The sequence below is a fragment of the Lampetra fluviatilis genome, unplaced genomic scaffold (genome assembly GCF_964198595.1).
Source record: "Lampetra fluviatilis unplaced genomic scaffold, kcLamFluv1.1 SCAFFOLD_226, whole genome shotgun sequence".
Lineage (NCBI taxonomy): Eukaryota > Metazoa > Chordata > Hyperoartia > Petromyzontiformes > Petromyzontidae > Lampetra > Lampetra fluviatilis.
Genome location: NW_027621003.1, coordinates 51,458 through 58,614, shown reverse-complemented (window position 1 = coordinate 58,614; position 7,157 = coordinate 51,458).

Sequence of the window (7,157 nt, the reverse complement as noted above, 5' to 3'; positions counted from 1 at the left end):
ATTCACTCGCTCACTGAATAATTCATTCACTCGCTCACTGAATAATTCATTCACTCGCTCACTGAATAATTCATTCACTCGCTCACTGAATAATTCATTCGCTCGCTCACTGAATAATTCATTCACTCGCTCACTGAATAATTCATTTGCTCGCTCACTGAATAATTCATTCACTCGCTCACTGAATAATTCATTCACTCGCTCACTGAATAATTCATTCACTCGCTCACTGAATAATTCATTTGCTCGCTCACTGAATAATTCATTCGCTCGCTCACTGAATAATTCATTCACTCGCTCACTGAATAATTCATTCACTCGCTCACTGAATAATTCATTCACTCGCTCACTGAATAATTCATTTACTCGCTCACTGAATAATTCATTCACTCGCTCACTGAATAATTCATTCGCTCGCTCACTGAATAATTCATTCACTCGCTCACTGAATAATTCATTCGCTCGCTCACTGAATAATTCATTCACTCGCTCACTGAATAATTCATTCACTCGCTCACTGAATAATTCATTTACTCGCTCACTGAATAATTCATTCACTCGCTCACTGAATAATTCATTCGCTCGCTCACTGAATAATTCATTCACTCGCTCACTGAATAATTCATTTGCTCGCTCACTGAATAATTCATTCACTCGCTCACTGAATAATTCATTCACTCGCTCACTGAATAATTCATTCACTCGCTCACTGAATAATTCATTCACTCGCTCACTGAATAATTCATTCACTCGCTCACTGAATAATTCATTCGCTCGCTCACTGAATAATTCATTCACTAGCTCACTGAATAATTCATTTGCTCGCTCACTGAATAATTCATTCACTCGCTCACTGAATAATTCATTCACTCGCTCACTGAATAATTCATTCACTCGCTCACTGAATAATTCATTTGCTCGCTCACTGAATAATTCATTCGCTCGCTCACTGAATAATTCATTCACTCGCTCACTGAATAATTCATTCACTCGCTCACTGAATAATTCATTCACTCGCTCACTGAATAATTCATTTACTCGCTCACTGAATAATTCATTCACTCGCTCACTGAATAATTCATTCGCTCGCTCACTGAATAATTCATTCACTCGCTCACTGAATAATTCATTCGCTCGCTCACTGAATAATTCATTCACTCGCTCACTGAATAATTCATTTGCTCGCTCACTGAAAAATTAATTCGCTCGCTCACTGAATAATTCATTCACTCGCCCAATGAATAATTCATTCACTTGCTCACTGAATAATTAATTCGCTCGCTCACTGAATAATTCATTCTCTCGCTCACTGAATAATTAATTCACTCTCACTTAATTATTAATTCACTCGCTCACTGAATAATTAATTCACTCACTCATTGAATTATTCATTCACTCGCTCACTGAATAATTCATTCACTTGCTCACTTAATTATTCATTCACTCGCTCACTGAATAATTAATTCACTCGCTCACTGAATAATTCATTCACTCGCTCACTGAATAATTCATTCACTTACCAAATAATGTATTCACCAATGCACTCATTCATTCACCTAATCATTCATTCACCCATTAACTGATGCACTCATTTGTTCACTGAATCAATTCACTAATTCGCTGAATTATCCATTCACTAAATAAACAACTCACTCATTCACTGAATCACCCATTGACTGAATCATTCGTTCACTCTCGATTTAAAGCTTTCGTGACTGCAGGAATTCATCTTCTTGGTTCTTTCGGTAAAGTCACGTAGAAGGGAAGTAATAAAATAATAAAAATAAAACATTCTCACGACGTTTCGGCCACAACGCAAGCAGCCGTCCTCAGGTGGAGAACAGGTCTGTCGGAAAGACAGCGTCGTGAGAATTATGTTATTATGTTTTATTTTATTATTTTATTACTTCCCTTCTACGTGACGACTTAACCGAAAGAACCAAGAAGATGAATCCCTGCAGTCACGAAAGCTTTACATCGAAATGTCTTCATGTTGTTATTTTTTTTAGGGTTTTTTTTTCATTTTTTTTTATTTAATGCATTTTTGTTCTTTTTATTGTTTTATTTTTATTATTTTATTACTTCCCTTCTACGTGATGACTTTACCGAAAGAACCAAGAAGATTCGTTCACTAATCCACCATCTCCCCTACCCCAGCTACTTGTGAAGGTGCCTCCTGCTGCTGCTGCTGATTGGCTAACGGGTCTCGCCAAGTCGCCACCGATGAGTGTGTGGGGCCACTGATTGGACAACCTGAGGGGTCTGGTGGGGGGGGGGGCTCTGGGTGGCGAGGGGACCATGACGGGGCTCCGTGGGGGGCTGTCCCCCCTCGGCCTGGTGAGTTCACTACCGTCGTTACCATGGTTACCGTCGTTACCACGGTTACCATGGCTACCGTGGCAACCATTAACTCACACACTCACACCCACTCGCTCATCCACTCGCCCACTCATTCACTGACCCACCAACCCACCCACTGATTAAACAACAACAACATTCGTCACCACGACGCTTGTGCCAGGCTAGGTGCACGTTGAGGATACCACGTGAAGTGTCAAACGCCCGCTGGCAGGAGGTCACGGGACAGACCCAGCAGGTGCCACGGGTTGGCTGAGACGACTGGCTGATGCACCACCCGTGCCCCCTACTGTGCCAACTTGCTGTGCATTAGCCACCCGGCGCTCCGCTCGTTGTTGTGAGCGTCGCTCCTCCGCCCTCCGTTGTTGTTGGAGGGCGACTGCCTCCAACTCCCCAGTAGCCTCAAGGTGCACCTAGCCTGGCACTGCCCAGTAGCGTCCTTCACGAGCCTCCTCCACAGAGGCCGATCTTGACACCGCTGGTACCAGTCATCGGCAAGTCCACTCAGCTCCACGTCCTGCTGTACCGCGTCACTCCATCTCCTCTCTAGCCCGTGCCGCGCCCGTTTAGCCCCCTCGATCCGGCCGAACAAAAGCTGTTTGGGCATGCGGTGGCTGGGCATGCGGGCTACATGGCCCAGCCAACGCAGCCTTGCCTGCCGGAGGAGCTCACCGATGGGACTTTGCCCAGATTTTTCAAGGATTTGTGAGCTCCTCACACAATCCAGCCTGGCTAAACCCAGGAAGGATCGTAGGCAGGCCAGCCTCAATGTTTCTAACCGACGAAGATGTTCCACCTTGATGACACAACATTTTTACGACACAAAATACCCAGGCAGGTGCTTAGTTTTGGTGGGGCTGATGGTAAGGCCCCACCTCTTAGTGGCAAGCTCCAGGTTCAGCAGCAGCGTCTCCAACTCCTCCTCAGAGTGAGCAGCAGAGGTGGGACAAAGTCATTGTTATGCAAGTCCAAGTCGAGTCGCAAGTCATCAAATTCATGACTCGAGTCTGACTCGAGTCCAAGTCACATGACTCGAGTCCACACCTCTGGTGAGCAGCAATTAGCAGATCATCGGCATACATAACGTGGTTGAGCATTAGGGAGCCATCCCTTGACCGCACCCAGGCATCGATCAGCCTCCTATAGCATCTGTACCAAATGGAAATTCCTCCGGTACAGCCATGGAAAGCTTCTCCAACTACGTGGTCGACAAATAAATAATGTGGGAGCCAGAGGACATCCCTGTCGCATCCCATGGTGAACAGGGAATGGCTCCGACTCCCAGCTACGCAGTTTTACCCAGGCCCGCTCACCATCATGAAGGTCCTTAATGATCGTGAGCAGAGGGGCAGGGACTCCGAAAGCACGAAGAACAACCCAGAGCCCAGGCCTACTGATGGTATCATAGGCCTTGACCAGGTCAATAAAGAAGAGATTTAGGATAATTGGTTTTTTACCCTTCTATCTGGCAACAAAACTGACACCTTTTTTTACAAGGAGTCATGTTTGCATAGACCACAATACCTGCAGCCATAATGCAAACAAAAAACACAACTCTGGTAATGTATGCGCACTGTCCTTGAAGTTGATTGGTCCACACCCGAGACAGTTTTCCTTAGAGCCTAGTCTCACATGGGTTGGACCAGATGACGCCAAAAGGCGCACAACTCAAAGACAATGCACCATCAGAGTATGAGAGCTCGGGGTGAAGCATTTACACCATTGGAACCTCATTTTCCAGTAAAAAATATGATAATTGTTTTTTTACCCTTCTGTCTGGCAACAAAACTGACACTTTTTTTACAAGGAGTCAAGTTTGCATAGACCACAATACCTGCAGCCATAACGCAAACAAAAAACACAACTGGCAAATGAGGTTCCAATGGTGAAGAGATGTAGGTTTTGTTGGAATTCCCTACACCTCTGCTGTAGCAGACAGACAGAGAATATGGCATCTGTGCAGGACCGCCCTTTCCTGAAATCGCATTAAGGCTCCGCAAGCCTCTCCTCAGCGTGCCTAGCAAGGCGATGTTGAATAATCCTTGCCAGGACCTTTCCCGGCACACTGAGGAGTGAGATGCCCCTGTAGTTGTTACAGTCTGTGCGGTCCCCCTTCTGAAAGAGGGGGACCACCAGGGCATCCTTCCAATCCTGTGGAACCCCTCCAGTGGTCCAGACTGTTGTTATGATGTTACGTAGGGCAGTCTGTGCACAAACGCCACCCTCTCTCAGCATTTCGCTTGGGAGATCATCTCTGCCCGGTGCCTTTCCTGGTCTCAGATTCCGGATCGCCTTCAGTACTTCCTCAACAGATGGCACCTCAGCCAGCCACTCACAGGGGTTGAATTCTTCTTCCAATATTTGAGGCACTGCAGTCTCAGCAGCGTCATCCCCACTTTGCCCCATGGTCTTTTCCAGACTGAGGGATTTCCCTTCATCCCAAGACCTCACAGAAATGCTTCAGAAAATCTAAAAACCTGTTCCTGGAGGTCGGAGATCAGATCACCGTTCTTTCCCAGGGGATGGTGATAGGTGTGGCACTGCAAGTAACTTTTTTGTTGGAGTTGAAGAGCGATTTGTGATCGTGAGCAACTGAGGCAGACTCCATCTCCTCAGCACCCGCGACCACCACCCATCCTTGCAGCGCCTCACGGCTCTCCGAACTTTCGAGCAAAGGCTGCGGTAAACCTCCTCATTCTCTGACGTGGGATGCTGTAGACGATTAGAGTGGCCCTGTCGCTTTTTCTCAGCCAGCCTGAACACCTCCTCTGTCAGCCAGGGTCTCTGGGCAGGTTTGGACTGTGCACTCAAAGCAGCCATTGCAGCTGCATGAGCCACAGTCCTAAACCTCGCCCATTTCCCCTCGGTATCAGGAGGAGTGGGGGACGATGCCAACTCCAGCAGCAAGCGATGTTGACATTCTCGCTTGCAACTTTCATCAGCTAGCCGAGACCAGGCCGCCTTAGGTTTGAATGGGGTCCTGGGTGTACACCCACCACTAAAGTGGAAGAATGGCAGGCGCATCTTACAGATGACAAGCCGATGGTCAGTGGGCAGATCAGCTCCACGGTAGGTCCTGGTGTCAAGGACATGGGCCCGTATCCGCTGTTCCGTCACTATGTAGTCCAGCACATGTTCTTGCTTGGACCCGGCGTGCATCCATGATGTTGCGTGGAAGCGCCGATGCCGGAACAGCGTGTTGGTAATTACAAGCCCATGGGCTGCACAAACATCTAGCAGCCTCCTACCGTTGTTATTGAGCTGATCTGGCCCATGCCTTCAAATCAATCCAGCCCAAGTGCCAGCATCGTGACCGACTCAGGCAGGATATCCCGAGGGGTCACTTTAGCCAGCACCTGTGACAGGAGGTCATAGAAGGCATCTGACTCATCGGCCTTGCCTGCATCCCTCCACGGTGGGGGCATAAGTAACCACGACCACCACTCCTCCGAGTCCAAAACAGCTTGGGACACCTCACTGGCACGCTCTCAAGCCCCATCCTTCTCTTATACAGAAGAAGAGCCACTTCCTGTAGAGGTGTGATCACCCCTCATTGTGACTGGAGCCAGAGCCGGTCCACGGGACCTCCTGAATTCCACTCATTCACTCACCCACCCACTCACTCACATACCCACCCACTTACACTATCACTCACTCACATCCTCACTCACTCACACCCACCCACTCACTCACACACCCACTCACTCACTCACACACCCACCCACCCACCCACTCATTCACACACCCACTCACTCACCCTACCACTCACTCACACCCACCCACTCACTCACACACCCACCCACTCACCCACCCACTCACTCACACACACCCACTCACTCACTCACACATCCACCCACCCACTCACTCACTCACACACCCACCCACTCACCCACCCACTCACCTACCCACCCACCTAACCCACTCACCGAACCCATCCACCTAACCCACTCACCTAACCAACTCACCTAACCAACTCACCTAACCAACTCACCTAACCCACTCACCTAACCAACTCACCTAACCCACTCACCTAACCCACCCACCTAACCCACCCACATAACCCACTCACCTAACCAACTCACCTAACCCACCCACCTAACCCACTCACCTAACCCACTCACCTAACCAACTCACCTAACCAACTCACCTAACCCACCCACCTAACCCACTCACCTAACCCACCCACCTAACCCACTCACCTAACCAACTCACCTAACCCACCCACCTAACCAACTCACCTAACCCACTCACCTAACCCACTCACCTAACCCACTCACCTAACCCACCCACCTAACCCACTCACCTAACCCACTCACCTAACCCACCCACCTAACCCACTCACCTAACCCACCCACCTAACCCACTCACCTAACCCACTCACCTAACCCACCCACCTAACCAACTCACCTAACCCACCCACCTAACCCACTCACCTAACCAACTCACCTAACCCACTCACCTAACCCACCCACCTAACCCACCCACCTAACCAACTCACCTAACCCAGCCACCTAACCCACTCACCTAACCAACTCACCTAACCCACTCACCTAACCCACCCACCTAACCCACCCACCTAACCCACTCACCTAACCAACTCACCTAACCCACCCACCTAACCCACCCACCTAACCTACTCACCTAACCCACTCACCTAACCCACTCACCTAACCCACTCACCTAACCCACTCACCTAACCCACTCACCTAACCAACTCACCTAACCCACTCACCTAACCCACCCACCTAACCCACCCACCTAACCCACCCACCTAACCCACTCACCTAACCAACTCACCT